General features: G+C 51.4%; 1 long non-coding RNA gene across 1 annotated transcript in view; it reads right to left on the bottom strand.

Annotated features, from left to right (window-relative positions):
* Positions 1 to 6,920, bottom strand: part of LOC142243142 (uncharacterized) — a 92,241-nt gene extending 85,321 nt beyond the window's left edge. Inside the window, exon 1 of the long non-coding RNA XR_012724309.1 lies at positions 6,524 to 6,920. This is a non-coding gene — a long non-coding RNA (uncharacterized LOC142243142). The remainder of the gene's footprint in view (positions 1 to 6,523) is intronic.
* Between the last annotated feature and the right edge of the window lie 7,804 nt (positions 6,921 to 14,724).

Raw genomic sequence — 14,724 nt, 5'->3', positions numbered from 1 at the left:
GCAGTAGCTGTCACCCCACGCTCTCCCGACGCGTTTCTCCCCCACCTAACGCAATACTGGGGGATGATCAGGGGTAAAAAAGTCACACATCACGGTAATAGTTATCGAAAGGGATACGAGATAGGTCCAAACCGAAAGCCTTTTGATAATACACCAGAGTCTTTGTTTTAATCACATAATGTGCTGGCAGATATTCTCATTCAGAAACTTGTCTCTTGTAACTCCGAAAAGAAGGTAAATGTATATGAAGGCAGATGCTTCCAAATATGGATGAATAGCCTTTAGGATGCTAGGAGTTTAGTATATCAAATAGAGCTCCTAAGATATCACAGGAGTCTTCCTATCCTTGTGTTTAATAGGCTTATGGATCACATCCTATCCATGTCTAGGTCACATAGGGCAGCAGGGACATCTATATATGAAGAGAGTCCAATTTCTTTAGTTGATAGTGTGGCGCCCTGGACAAGCCAGGGGCCACAGGTAATTACACCACCACACCCCACATCCCGGTTAGGCACATCAAAGCCAGAACACAAAACCCTTGTTGCCTTCCTTCAGGGGTTGATGTCCACACCAGGGGGTGGAGCCAGGTGGTTGGTCTCCACCCACCAAGGAGTTCACAGTCCTTTAGGAGGGAACAACAGTCAGATTAGTTGTGGAGGAGCAAGTGTGAGGAGCAAAGTGGTAGTTGAGCGATCTGAAGTTAGTCCGGGTGTGTGGCCCGGACGGAGCAGCAAGGTTGGCAGACGGTGGTGACCGTCTGCAGGAGTGGCCTATCGGAGTTTAACGTAAGGACCGTGGACGGGCGGTGGCCCGGCGGTACCGGATCGGTACACAAGGAGAAGCCAGCACCATTGGCAGGGGCTTTTCGGACCCCGGCAAGGCTAGGAGTCGCCGTGAATTTGCCGAATCCGTTAGTGAAGGGGACCTCCTGGGTTTCCAAACAGTCAAGTCACGACAAAAGGCAACAGTCCAACCCAGGGAGAGAGACACCGCCAAGGCAACAGTTTCTTAGGGCCAGCGCCTGCGGGCAAAAGGGGCTCCTCCGGCCCATATCTAAGCCGGGGAGCGGGTTACCGGTGTGAACCCATTGGAACCGTCAGAAGTACATAGGTGCAGGGAAAGGCAGTCACCGTCAACCTGCTGGGTAAAAGCAACAGCAGCCGTCCGTGGGACCCGTCTTTCCAGCCGTGTGTTTTACCGAGAACTGTGTCATCGTCTCTGGCTGAGTGAGTACCACCGTGCCGTGCGGCACAGCGCTGCCCCCGCGACCCTGCACCTCACCAGGCCCCGCAACCTGCCTTCCATCCCTACCCCATCACCGGGCCCCGGGACAACAAAACCCCCTACCCACGGAGGGGAGAACTAACAACTCAGCTGCTCCCTGTCACCGCTCCCGGGATCCCCGTCCAGAGCAGCGGTGGTGTCACCAAGATCACCACAACCGTGGGTGGCGTCACTGACAATATCCATAATCAAAACCCCCACAACCAATCATCCCCCTTTTCACTCACTGGCGAGGAGCGCCGCTCGAGTGCCCGGGATCCGGCCCACCGCTCGAGCCACCACCGAGCAGCGGCCGCAGCAGCAGCGGCAGCCGGACCCGAGCAGTGGGAGAGCGCAGCATCCCCTCCTCCGCCCGCGACAACTTGGCGTCACGAACAGGATCTTACCGCTCTGCCGTCTGGTAGAGGTGCGCCTTGTTACCGCCAGAGGTGTCCGGCCGAAAAATTTCAGAAGCCGCCATCTTTGGCGCGAAAAGTTCCCGCTCGAGCGTCTCCTCGAGTAGTGGAGGCGTGAAGGCCAAAACCCCGCCCCTGTAGAGGAGGAGCCGGAAAGAGGCTACGGTGGACGAAATGGCGGCTGGCCGCATGTGAGCGTGGCTGTACAGATAGGGACGCCGGAACCCCACGATCTGCTGACCCTTGCAAAGAATGTCCGCCCCACCTGGCTATGCAGAGGCTACTGAGCTGGTGCCCGGGACAGCGGCATGGCTGAGGGCCCGAACGGCAGGGATCTGCCGACACTACCGGAGCCAGATCTGTAGGCTTATGGAGCAGTGGACCGCGGAGGTGGAGGAGGTAGCTGCAGTCGCACGGGTTTATGGGATGGAGGAGCTGGTGAGTGACCCACGCCCCTGTGTCCCAGAGGGACCGGCCGTTGCGGCTGAGGGACCCGGTCTGCCCCTGGCCCTCATGCCGCCTCCGTCCTTTTTACCCGTGCACCGCGTTACGTCTGGCCCGTCGGGCGTACTCCCCTTCGTAACAGTGGCCGAGAGAGTGGCGAGCCCGGAAGCTACGGCAGCTGGCGGCAACCTGCCTGGCGCAGGGATGGACGATAGTGATTCCGGGCCTGACACTGAGCCAGTTTCGGAAGAAGATGGAGTCGTCGCTCTGCATGACATGGAGGCCACTTACATCCCCCGGAGTGGAAATAACGGGTATCGGGCGGCCCTTCCTCGCCGTGCCTGCTATGCGCTGGAGGGGCTGATGCCCGTGTTCTTCCACCCAGAGCCGGGTGGGGAGGACGAAGGTGCACCATAAGGGCAGCGGAATGCCGTTGTCACCGTCCCCGTTGGGACCACAACATGTGTGTGTTTTAAAGTTTGAGAAGTTTTGAATAAGTGCATAATATACCGAAAATTCATCTGATTGTCAACTGCTGATTAAAACCGGTTGTTGCCGGCACCGTTGTCCCCGTGGGGACCGTCTACAGTGTTACATAGAAACTACTATGAACATGCCTGAGAACTTGCAAGGCAACCACAAACTTGTGGCCTGTAAATAATTATACAAGAAGATGTGTGTCAGCTCACCCCTCTTCACTCCCGGACTCCACACTCATGCAAGGAACGCCCTGGCCCGGGCGGAAGGCAACATCAGAAAGAACAAGAATCCAGCATCACGGAGAATGTGTGGAAGAATAAAAAAAAATTTTTTTTTTCTTTTATTGGAATTATTCTTAAAAACAAGTATTCAATCCAGTAAGCACAGAGGCACAAGTATGATAGCGGATTATCCAACGCGTTTCGACCAGAAGGTCTTACTTGCATGCCATGAGTAAGACCTTCTGGTCGAAACGCGTTGGTTAATCCGCTATCATACTTGTGCCTCTGTGCTTACTGGATTGAATACTTGTTTTTAAGAATAATTCCAATAAAAGAAAAAAAAAAAAATTTTTTTTATTCTTCCACACATTCTCCGTGATGCTGGATTCTTGTTCTTTCTGTAAATAATTATGTTACAGCTCCCACCGTTGCTGCCTCCGGAGAGGCAGATTGGAGGAAGGGCCCGCAGTGGAGTAGGCTGGGGCCCAGCCACCACCGGAACCGGTGGCAATCCTCTGGGGGTTTCAGGGGCTTCCCATGGACGTGGGTCCCCTGAAAAGAACAGAACCCGCTCGGGCAACTTGTGCAGGACTGGGGGTCAAGGGGTGCTGCCTGTTAGCTTAGGGGCAGCATCAGGGCCAGGTTGCTTGGGTGGGAGAGAGCGGAAGCCATAACCGTTTACCGTTGCAACGTTTAAGTAAGAGTACCTCCCGATGTGGGAAGATGTTATTTTAATTTATGTCTGTTACCGTTATTTATATCTTTTTCAGTTGTTGAAAATAGAACCGGTGATGGACGGGCAGCCCGCGGACGGTCTGCATTTTGCTAAGGGGGAATGTGGCGCCCTGGACAAGCCAGGGGCCACAGGTAATTACACCACCACACCCTACACCCCGGTTAGGCACATCAAAGCCAGAACACAAAACCCTTGTTGCCTTCCTTCAGGGGCTGATGTCCACACCAGGGGGTGGAGCCAGGCGGTTGGTCTCCACCCACCAAGGAGTTCACAGTCCTGGAGGAAGGAACAACAGTCGGATTAGTTGTGGAGGAGCAAGTGTGAGGAGCAAAGTGGTAGTTGAGCGATCTGAAGTTGGTCCGGGTGTGTGGCCCGGACGGAGCAGCAAGGTTGGCAGACGGTGGTGACCGTCTGCAGGAGTGGCCTATCGGAGTTTACCGTAAGGACCGTGGACGGGCGGTGGCCCGGCGGTACCGGACCGGTACACAAGGAGAAGCCAGCACCATTGGCAGGGGCTTTTCGGACCGCGGCAAGGCTAGGAGTCGCCGTGAATTTGCCGAATCCGTTAGTGAAGGGGACCGCCTGGGTTTCCAAACAGTCAAGTCCCGACAGAAGGCAACGGTCCAACCCAGTGAGAGAGCCACCGCCAAGGCAATCGTTTCTCAGGGCCAGCGCCTGCGGGCAAAAGGGGCTCCTCCGGCCCATATCCAAGCCGGGGAGCGGGTTACCGGTGGGAACCCATTGGAACCGTCAGAAGTACATAGGTGCAGGGAAAGGCAGTCACCGTCAACCTGCCGGGGAAAAGCAGCAGCAGCCGTCCGTGGGACCAGTCTTTCCAGCCGTGTGTTTTACCGAGAACTGTGTCATCGTCTCTGGCTGAGTGAGTACCACCGTGCCGTGCGGCACAGAGCTGCCCCCGCGACCCTGCACCTCACCAGGCCCCGCAACCTGCCTGCCATTCATCATCCATCCCTACCCCATCACCGGGCCCCGGGACAACCAACCCCCTACCCACGGAGGGGAGAACTAACAACAAAGCTGCTCCTTGTCACCGCTCCCGGGATCCCCGTCCAGAGCAGCGGTGGTGTCACTAATATCACCAGAACCGTGGGTGGCGTCATGGATAATAATCAAAACCCCCACAATCAAAATCCATCCCCTTTTCACTCACGGGCGAGGAGCGCCGCTCGAGTCCCCGGGATCCGGCCCACCGCTCGAGCCACCACGCAGCAGCAGCCGCAGCAGCAGCGGCAGCCGGACCCGAGCAGTGGGAGAGCGCAGCGTCCCCTCCTCCGCCCGCGACAATAGTGTTACACCGATATATACACTATTAGTGTGTCCAGTCCTGCAATTTCTTGGTCACTTAGGTTGAAGGTGCAAGCGCTCGGGACACTTTGTCCTTGCAGGTTGAGCTTTTCTTTGGACCAATTATCGGTGAAAGGAGTGTTCATTATAACACTTGGTCACCATTTTGGAACACTGTGTAAAGGAGCTTTTCTTTGCAGGACTGTATACATTTCGATGCTGTGTGTTGATACAGCACCTTCAACCTAAGTGACCAAGAAATTGCAGGACTGGACACACTAATAGTGTATATATCGGTGTAACACTATCAACTAAAGAAATTGGACTCTCTTCATATATAGATGTCCCTGCTGCCCTATGTGACCTAGACATGGATAGGATGTGATCCATAAGCCTATTAAACACAAGGATAGGAAGACTCCTGTGATATCTTAGGAGCTCTATTTGATATACTAAACTCCTAGCATCCTATAGGCTATTCATCCATATTTGGAAGAAACTGCCTTCATATACATTTGTCTCTTGTAACTCCGAAAAGAAGGTAAGTTTCTGAATGAGAATATCTGCCCGCACATTATGTGATTAAAACAAAGACTCTCTGGTGTATTATCAAAAGGACCTATCTCGTATCCCTTTCGATAACTAACTATTACCGTGATGTGACTTTTTTACCCCTGATGATCCCCCAGTATTGCGTTAGGTGGGGGAGAAACGCGTCGGGAGAGCGTGGGGTGACATCTACTGCAGCGGGTCCCCTACAGCTCCACCTAACAATTACAATTTTGATCTGACTGAAGTATCTTATTGAGTCAGGAACCAAATTTAACGCATTTGTGTTTTGTGTATATTTATGGTTTTGCACTAGTCACCTGGGTTGGTGGTGGACACCCCTTGGCTAGAGATAGGGACAGGGAGGGTCAGCCACCCGGAACGGGGAGTGTCTTGTAACTTAGGACACCCTCCGTCGTCAGGAAGGGTCAACAAAGGCTATGAGATCAGTAATTTGACGAAACTGTGAATATCTATCTATCGCTATCCTTTTCACGCTGAAACTCTCTCTTCCCAACATCTCACTGTCACTGTTTTGTCCTTTATGTATTTTTAGAGAGACACTGTCATATTTTTATATTTTTCTAAATAAAATTAAATATATTTTTAGAGGTATTGCGTCTTCTGTGGTCTTATATCTATTTGTGGTTCTAGAGAAAAGGCCTCTGCACCAAGACCAGTGGGTTCACACCACAAATCCACAAAAAAAATCTGCAGTGTGTGTGTGTGTGTGGCGTATAGTAGCGATGTCCTCCTTCGTGCCCCTCACCGCGCACACACTATAAATTTTCATTTGTCTCTCCCATATAATAGTAATGATTATGACCCTCTTTATAGCTTTAGGTACCATAATAAATCACTGCACAGTACAGGGATAACACACAGTGATGTCACAGTACAGAGATAATATTTACAGTGATATCTATCACAGTACAGGGTTAATACACAGTGATGTGATGGTACAGGGATAACACACACTGTTATGTCACAGTACAGGGATACTACATACAGGGATGTGACAGTACAGGGTTAACACACAGGGATGTGACGGTACAGTTTCTTTCTGTAGCGTTACAGGCAGACATTTTGCACATTATTATACTCACCTGCTCCTGTGCTGAGAGATCATGTTAGTGGCAGCCTCCGGCCTCATGCTGCACTTCTTGTCAGTCCTCCTGGCTGTGCTCAGATCCTGTCCTTTGTTTATTCTTTCTGTTCTCACTTCTCCTTGTTTTCTCTGCTCGTTCTGCATCTCTTCTCTACGTGCAATGCTCAGGTCTCTGCTCCTTCCTTCTGCCCTTCCATATTTTCAATCTCCCGCGTTGTACTGAACAAGCTTCGCCCCCTCTCTTGGCTGTTCTCCTGGCATCTTACACCTCTCTGATTGGAAGAAGATGCTGCCTGTCCACTCCCTCCCCCTCAGCAGAGGGCGTGCGGTGTGCAGTGTGAGCGTGTCTGCTCCTTTTGTGTTGCAATGGACTGCAGCTGTACAATTAGTGCGGCTCCCCCTGCCGCTTCAGTCAGCTGCTTGGTGACTGGGCAGTCCGTGCTGTGAATGAGTAAAAAGTGAAATCGCAGACACAGCGGGCAGCCGTCACGGGGCCCCTTTCAGGTCACGGGCCCCATAGCAGTTGCGTCTATGCCTGCCTCTATTGACGGTACGCCACTGTACACAGCTCAACAACTGAGTTCTGCTAGATCTACAGCAGAGAAAACTGTGACTATCATAAAGCTGCACAGAGTAAACAAGAAAAAAAAGAGAATTGTGGTTTTAAGGGATAACAATAAATATTTTATTAACTGGCAAATACCATATAACACTCATAATTTGCATATGGAGAGCAGGGGTCAAAAAGGGTATCCAGGTATTCAGTATATAGTTAATTAAATCACAATATTGCTACAAGGAAGTACATGTCCACAGAGGATACAGGGAATAAAGTGTCATGTGCAATACAATTACTATTACCACAGAAACAGGGGGATTACATAAACATTGCACACAGTCCCATGTAAAGTGCTATGCATATCCTAGTGGATCAGACAAGAGTTTTAGCAGCACATATATAACAAATCAAGTAACAGTCATGTGTATACCAGTACCCAGAGGTGAAGGGGATGCACACCAAGCCTAAGAACGCACGTTTTCGCGAGTAGCTTTATCAACCAGGCAAGGTTATCGATGAAGTTTAGTAAAGTTAGAGCGGTATTGCCAGCTCCTAGATCCTATCCCAATATGGATTAGAAATAATATTATTAGAGAATATCTCCACTTAAAAAATTTAGTATAGTTCTTCTGATTTAGCTATGACGCTTACTTCATGTGCAGGACTTTTAACCCCTTAACGACCGCCGATACGCCTTTTAACGGCGACAAATTAGGGTACTTATTCCGATCCGCCGCTTTTTAACGGCGGTCGGAATAAAGGGTCTAGCGCCCCCCAGAGTCAGAAAAATTCCGGGATCTCAGCTGCCGGGGGTAGCTGAGACCCTGGAGATCATGATTCTGGCCGGTTTTTCCGGTCCCCACTCACCTGATGACCGGTATACACCGTGTACCGATGATCAGGTTACAGTAAATGACCACGCCGGTAAAAAATCATTTATCTCCCATCTGGCATAAACAAACATGTCAGATGGGAGATAAATCTCATCCCCCGGTCCTCTCCGGTCCCCCGGTGTCACCAAAGTGTCCCCCCACTCCCCCTTCCTCCCGATAATCTAACATGGCACCGCACATACCGGCGCGCGCACAGCAGCATTTCCCCCTTTCCTATGGTTTCTGTCGCATGTGCTATGACACATACGACAGAAACCTGCTCCCCAGGCCCTGCCAGGTCACCCCCTATTCCCACCCCGGTGTCCCCCGTACCTGTCGGAGCTCTGATCCCCCCGCAGCCCCCTCCTCCTTCACAGCAGACGCCGGTCACATGTGCAGAGTGCGGCTGTCAGCTCAGCTTCCTGTGTCTGACTCAGAGACGATGGCTGCTGCTGCTGTTCACACTCTGCAGCTGTGACCCAGGGAGGGTGGGTGCAAATTCTTTGCACCCACTCTCCTCAAATGGAGGGTCTGCACTCCTAGAAAATGGGGGACACGGTCCCTGAACGTGCCCCCCATATTCTAGAAGGTCCAGAATCGCCGCGGGACTTTCACAATGGATTACAGGGAATTTTTTTTTTTTTTTTTATTACTGTCAATTAGTTATGTCTTGTATCAAATAGATGCCGTGACATAACTAATTGCTGGGCTTGATGCCAGGTGACATTACACATCTGGTATCAACCCCATTTATTACCCCGTTTGCCACCGCACCAGGGCGCCGGATGAGTTGGGGCGAAGCGCTAGGATTGGCGCATCTAATGGATGCGCCACTTCTGGGGCGGCTGCGGCCTGCTATTTTTAGGCTGGGAAGAGTCCAATAACCATGGCTCTTCCCACCCTGAGAATACCAGACCCCAGCTGTCAGCTTCACCTTGGCTAGTGATCTAATTTGGGGGGACCCTACGTTTTTTTGTTTTTTTTTTTTGTTTTTTTTTGTTTTTTTAATTATTTATTCATAAATAATTAAAAAAAAAAAACACAACAGCTTGGGGAGCCCTCCAAATTGATCACCAGCCAAGGTGAAGCTGTCAGCTGTGGTTTGCAGGCTACAGCTGTCTGCTTTACCCTAGCTGGCTATCAAAAATAGGGGGGACTCCCACGTCATTTATTTTAATTATTTTTTTTTTTGGGCTAAATACAAGGCTAGGCACCCTTTAGTGCCACATGAAAGGCACTAAAGGGCGCCAGCTTAGAATATGCAGGGGGTGGGACGTTATATATGTTTGACATCTATCCATTCATCCATTGTAGCATTTTAGGCTATGCGCCCACAATCGGGGTTTGCAGCGTTTTGGGCGCAGTGTTTTCCCTGCGTCCATAATGCTGCGTTGTGCAGTAGAAGCACAGTGGAAGGATTTTTAGAAATCTCATGCCCACTGTGCTTCTTTTCTCCACAGCATAAACTGACCTGTGGCGCAGCTTCCCGAGCCTCAGCATGTCAATTTATGCTGCGGAGATGAGTGTTCTGTGCAGGTAGAATAGAGCTAAAGTCCACAGCAGCCTGAACCCAAATCGTGGGCATGGGCAGCTGAGTGTACTAGACGCCGTGTCGCTGGATCATGGCCACATAGCCTAACAGTGAGAAATTTGTTACAGCAACATTTTTGTGAAGTACCTGTGGATTAAAAATGCTTACTATACTTCTGAATAAAATCCTTGAGGGGTCCAGTTTCCAAAATGGAGTCACTTGTGGGGGTTTCTGCTGTATAGGTACCCAAGAGGCCCTGCTAATGTGACATGGTGCGTGCAATTTATTTCAACTTTTCCAAAATTCAAATGGTGCTCCTTCCATTCCAAGCCTTCCCATTAATCCAAACAGAGGTTTTTGGCCACATATGGGGTATCCCTGCGCTCACAAGAAATTGGATAACAACCTGTGGGGTCCACGTTTTGTTGTTGCCTCTTGAAAAAGTGAGAAATGTGATGCTAAAGAAACCTTTTTGTGAAAAAAATGAAAATTTTCAATATGGCAACCTAAGCTTATCAAATTCTGTGAAGTATTCGTGGATTGAAAATGCTCAATATACACCTAGATAAAAGCCTTGAGGTGTCTTGTTTCCAAAATGGGGTCACTTGTGGGGGACCTCCACTGTTTAGGCACTTTAGGGGCTTTCCAAATGCGACATAGCGTCCACTAATTATTCCAGCCAAATGTTCAGTCAAATGGCACTTTTTCCCTTCCGAGACCTGCTGTGCACCCAAACAGTTGATTTCCACCACACATAAGGTATCAGCATACTCAGGAGAAATTGCACAATAAATTTTATGCTGCTTTTTTTTCTTTTACTCTTGTTAAAATAAAAAAAAAAAAAAAAAGCTATGTGGTTGAAGTAACAATTTTGTGGTAAAAATGTATTTTTTCTTTTATTTTCACAGCTCAACGTTATAAACTTCTGTGAAGCACCTGGGGGTTCAGGGTACTCACCAAACATCTAGATAAATTCCTTGAGGGGTCTATTTTCCAGAATGGGGTCACTTGTGGGGGACCTCCACTGCTTAGGCACCTCAGGGGCTCTCCTAATGCAACATGACGTTCGCAATTGATTCCAGCTAATTTTGCAGTCAAATGGAAGGGAAGGAGTGCCATGAGAAAAAGAATGAGCATGTGACTTTTCTGCAGGTTGCTGCGTTATTTCACTTCATTAAGGCCCGTTTCACACGTCAGTGAAAAACAGACATTTTTCACTGGCGTGTAAAACATGCACATGTCCCTGCGTGTGCCGAAAATCACGGCACACGTGGGTTGTCTAAGTGCAATCCGGGCTCCGTTCTCCGTGGCCCGTGATTGCACTTAGAGATTCACTCACCTGCGCTCGCTCCCGCTGTCCATGGTGCTGAATCCTCCCGCGACGCAGCATCCGGCCGGCGGTGACCCCTGCAGGAGCTGCTTCCGGGTCGGCTGTGTCGCGCATAATGAATATGCGCGACAATAATCAGCCGGCACAGAAGGAGCAGGGAGAACGGGCTGCAGAGGACATCGCTGGAGCCGGGTGAGTTAAAATGTTTATTATTTTAAAAACACGTTTTTCTTCGGCGCTCCATTGGGAGACCCAGACGATTGACGATTGGGTGTATAGCTACTGCCTCCGGAGGCCACACAAAGTATTACACTAAAAAGTGTAAGGCCCCTCCCCTTCTGGCTATACACCCCCCGTGGGATCACGGCTGCTCAGTTTTCAAGCTTTGTGCGAAGGAGGTCAGACATCCACGCATAGCTCCACTGTTTAGTCAGCAGTAGCTGCTGACTATATCGGATGGAAGAAAAGAGGGCCCATACTAGGGCCCCCAGCATGCTCCCTTCTCACCCCACTTTCGTTGGCGGTGTTTGTTAAGGTTGAGGTACCCATTGCGGGTACGGAGGCTGGAGCCCACATGCTGTTTTCCTTCCCCATCCCCCTGAAGGGCTCTGGTGAAGTGGGATCTTACCGGCCTCCAGACTCTGAGGCCGGGCTCCATCCACAGACCCGGAGATCCTGCTGGATACGGAGCTGGGTACCATCAGGGACAAGGCCCTGCAACATTCAGGTACTCTGTGTCCCCGTGCAGACAGGCACAGACACACTCCAGCGTTGCTGGGCGTTCTAGTGCGCCGGGGACAGTAGCGCTGTGCGCCTGGGTTTTACTCACTGCAGCTTAGCTGAGTGAGTTTATGTGGGGAACGACCGCGCCGGCCGCCATGGAGGCAGCGGCGCGGCTGAGACTTGTAGTGCGCCGGGGACTTCGCGCCGACCGTGCTTTTACGACGGCAGCGCTGATAAATCTAGTCCCCGGCTTCTGCGGCCTAGTTACGTTCGTTCCCGCCCCCAGCCCTGTCAGTCAGGGCAGGGGAGAGACGCTGTACAATAGCAGCGCCGAGGGCTGGAGTCTTATTTACATACTCCAGCCCTCTCACTGGGCACAGTGGGACGCCAGTTTCCCGCTCGTTGTCTGCACACGCCCACGGCCCGCCCCTCTTCACAGGACGCCGGCAGCCATTCCTGCACGCAGTCTGAGCTGGAGAACGGACATAGCCCTGGGAGACCCAGACAGGGGATTCTGGCGACCACACACCCGCTATTAGGCGGGCGGTAAGCAGCACCTAAGTGCTGACCCCACTAGTGCCACAGTGTTGTTTTGTGTACTTTTGTTTGTACATATATATATATTGCACTGTACGGTCGCTTCTTGGCTTATACCCCTATATTGCTCTGAGGAGACAACAGCATGTCATCCGCAAAAAGCAAGGGTGCCAAGGCACGGGCTTCATATGCTGCCTGTACCGCATGTGGGGCTGATCTACCAGCAGGTTCCACTGACCCCCATTGTGTGCAATGTTCGGTCCCTGTGCCACTTCGACAGCCGGAGTCTATGCTAGTAGTGGCCCAGGCAGAGACGCCTGTGAACCCGGCCCCGGTGACGGGGGCAGAGTTTGCAGTTTTTGCTGATAAGATGTCTGTGACTATGACAAAAATTCTAGAAACCTTGCAGTCCAGGCCGGTCACCCAGACCATGGGCACTGCTGATTCAGGCCCCCCTCAGTTGGAACTAATCCGTGCTCCAAGGGGGTCCCAGACATCACAGGCTGAAGGCTCGGACTCGGACGACAGTCCCAGGCAGCCTAAGCGAGCTCGCTGGGAGAGACACTCGGCGTCATCACGCTGGTCAGGGTCTCAGCGGGAGGATTCTCTGTATGATGAGACAGAGCTAGGTGATCAGGAGTCTAATCCTGAGACTGCTCTCAACCTGGATACCCCTGATGGTGACGCCATGGTGAATGATCTTATAGCTGCCATCAATAGACTGCTGGATATTTCTCCTCCAGCGGAGGAAGCAGCAGCACAGCAGGAGAAATTCCATTTTAGGTATCCCAAACGTAAATTGAGCTCTTTTCTGGACCACGCGGACTTCAGAGAAGCAGTCCAGAAACACCATGCTTCTCCAGATAAGCGTTTCTCCAAACGTCCTAAGGATACCCGTTATCCCTTTCCTCCTGACGTGGTCAAACGCTGGACCCAGTGTCCAAAGGTGGACCCCCCAATCTCCAGGCTTGCGGCTAGATCCATAGTTGCAGTGGAAGATGGGGCTTCACTTAAGGATGCCAATGACAGACAGATGGACCTCTGGTTGAAATCTGTCTATGAAGCTATCGGTGCGTCGTTTGCTCCAGCATTCGCAGCCGTGTGGGCACTCCAAGCTATTGCAGCTGGTCTGGCGCAGGTGGACTCGATTATACGTCCATCGGTGCCGCAAGTGGCGTCCTTGACCTCGCAAATGTCTGCGTTTGCAACTTACGCTATCAATGCGGTCTTGGACTCTACCAGCCGTACGTCAATGGCGTCCGCCAACTCGGTGGTTTTACGCAGAGCCTTATGGTTAAAAGAATGGAAAGCAGATTCTGCTTCCAAAAAATGCTTAACCAGTTTACCATTATCTCAAGACAGGCTGTTTGGTGAGCAATTGGCGGAAATCATTAAACAGTCCAAGGGTAAGGACTCTTCCTTACCCCAGCCCAGATCAAGCAAACCTCAGCAGTGGAAGGGACAGTCGAGTTTTCGGTCCTTTCGAGGTTCGGGCAGAACCCAATTCTCCTCGTCCAAAAGGACTCAGAAGGAGCAGAGGAGCTCAGATTCCTGGCGGACTCACTCACGCTCAAAGAAAGCAGCCGGAGGAACCGCTTCCAAGCCGGCTGCCTCATGACTTTCAGCCTCCTCCCTCCGCATCCTCGGTCGGTGGCAGGCTCTCCCGCTTTTGCGGCATTTGGCTGCCACAGGTCAAAGACCGGTGGGTAACAGACATTTTGTCTCACGGGTACCGGATAGAGTTCAGTTCTCGTCCTCCGCCTCGGTTCTTCAGAACTTCCCCACATCCCGACCGAGCCGATGCTCTTCTGCAAGCGGTGTGCTCGCTAAGGGCAGAGGGAGTGGTGATCCCTGTTCCTCTTCAGGAAAGAGGTCAAGGTTTTTACTCCAATCTGTTTGTGGTGCCAAAAAAGGACGGCTCTTTCCGTCCTGTTCTGGACCTAAAACTGCTCAACAAGCACGTGAAAACCAGGCGGTTCCGGATGGAATCCCTCCGCTCCGTCATTGCCTCGATGTCTCAAGGAGATTTCCTAGCATCAATAGACATCAAAGATGCTTATCTCCACGTTCCGATTTGCTCCAGAGCACCAGCGTTTTCTACGCTTCGTTATAGGAGACGAACACTTTCAGTTCATAGCCCTGCCGTTTGGTCTGGCGACAGCCCCACGGGTTTTCACCAAGGTCATGGCAGCAGTGGTAGCAGTCTTGCACTCTCAGGGACACTCGGTGATCCCTTACTTGGACGATCTACTTGTCAAGGCACCCTCTCAAGAGGCATGCCAACACAGCCTGAACGTTGCGCTGGAGACTCTCCAGAATTTCGGGTGGATCATCAACTTTTCAAAGTCAAATCTGTCACCGACCCAATCACTAACATATCTTGGCATGGAGTTTCATACTCTCTCAGCGACAGTGAAGCTTCCGATGGACAAGCAGCGTTCCCTACAGACAGGGGTGCATTCTCTCCTTCAAGGCCAGTCGCACCCCTTAAGACGCCTCATGCACTTCCTGGGGAAGATGGTGGCAGCAATGGAGGCAGTCCCGTTTGCGCAGTTTCATCTGCGCCCACTTCAATGGGACATTCTCCGCCAATGGGACGGGAAGTCGACGTCCTTGGACAGGAAAGTCTCCCTTTCCCAGACGGCCA

The sequence above is a fragment of the Anomaloglossus baeobatrachus genome, chromosome 6 (genome assembly GCF_048569485.1).
Source record: "Anomaloglossus baeobatrachus isolate aAnoBae1 chromosome 6, aAnoBae1.hap1, whole genome shotgun sequence".
Taxonomy (NCBI): domain Eukaryota; kingdom Metazoa; phylum Chordata; class Amphibia; order Anura; family Aromobatidae; genus Anomaloglossus; species Anomaloglossus baeobatrachus.
This window is presented reverse-complemented; position numbering and strand designations above follow the sequence as displayed.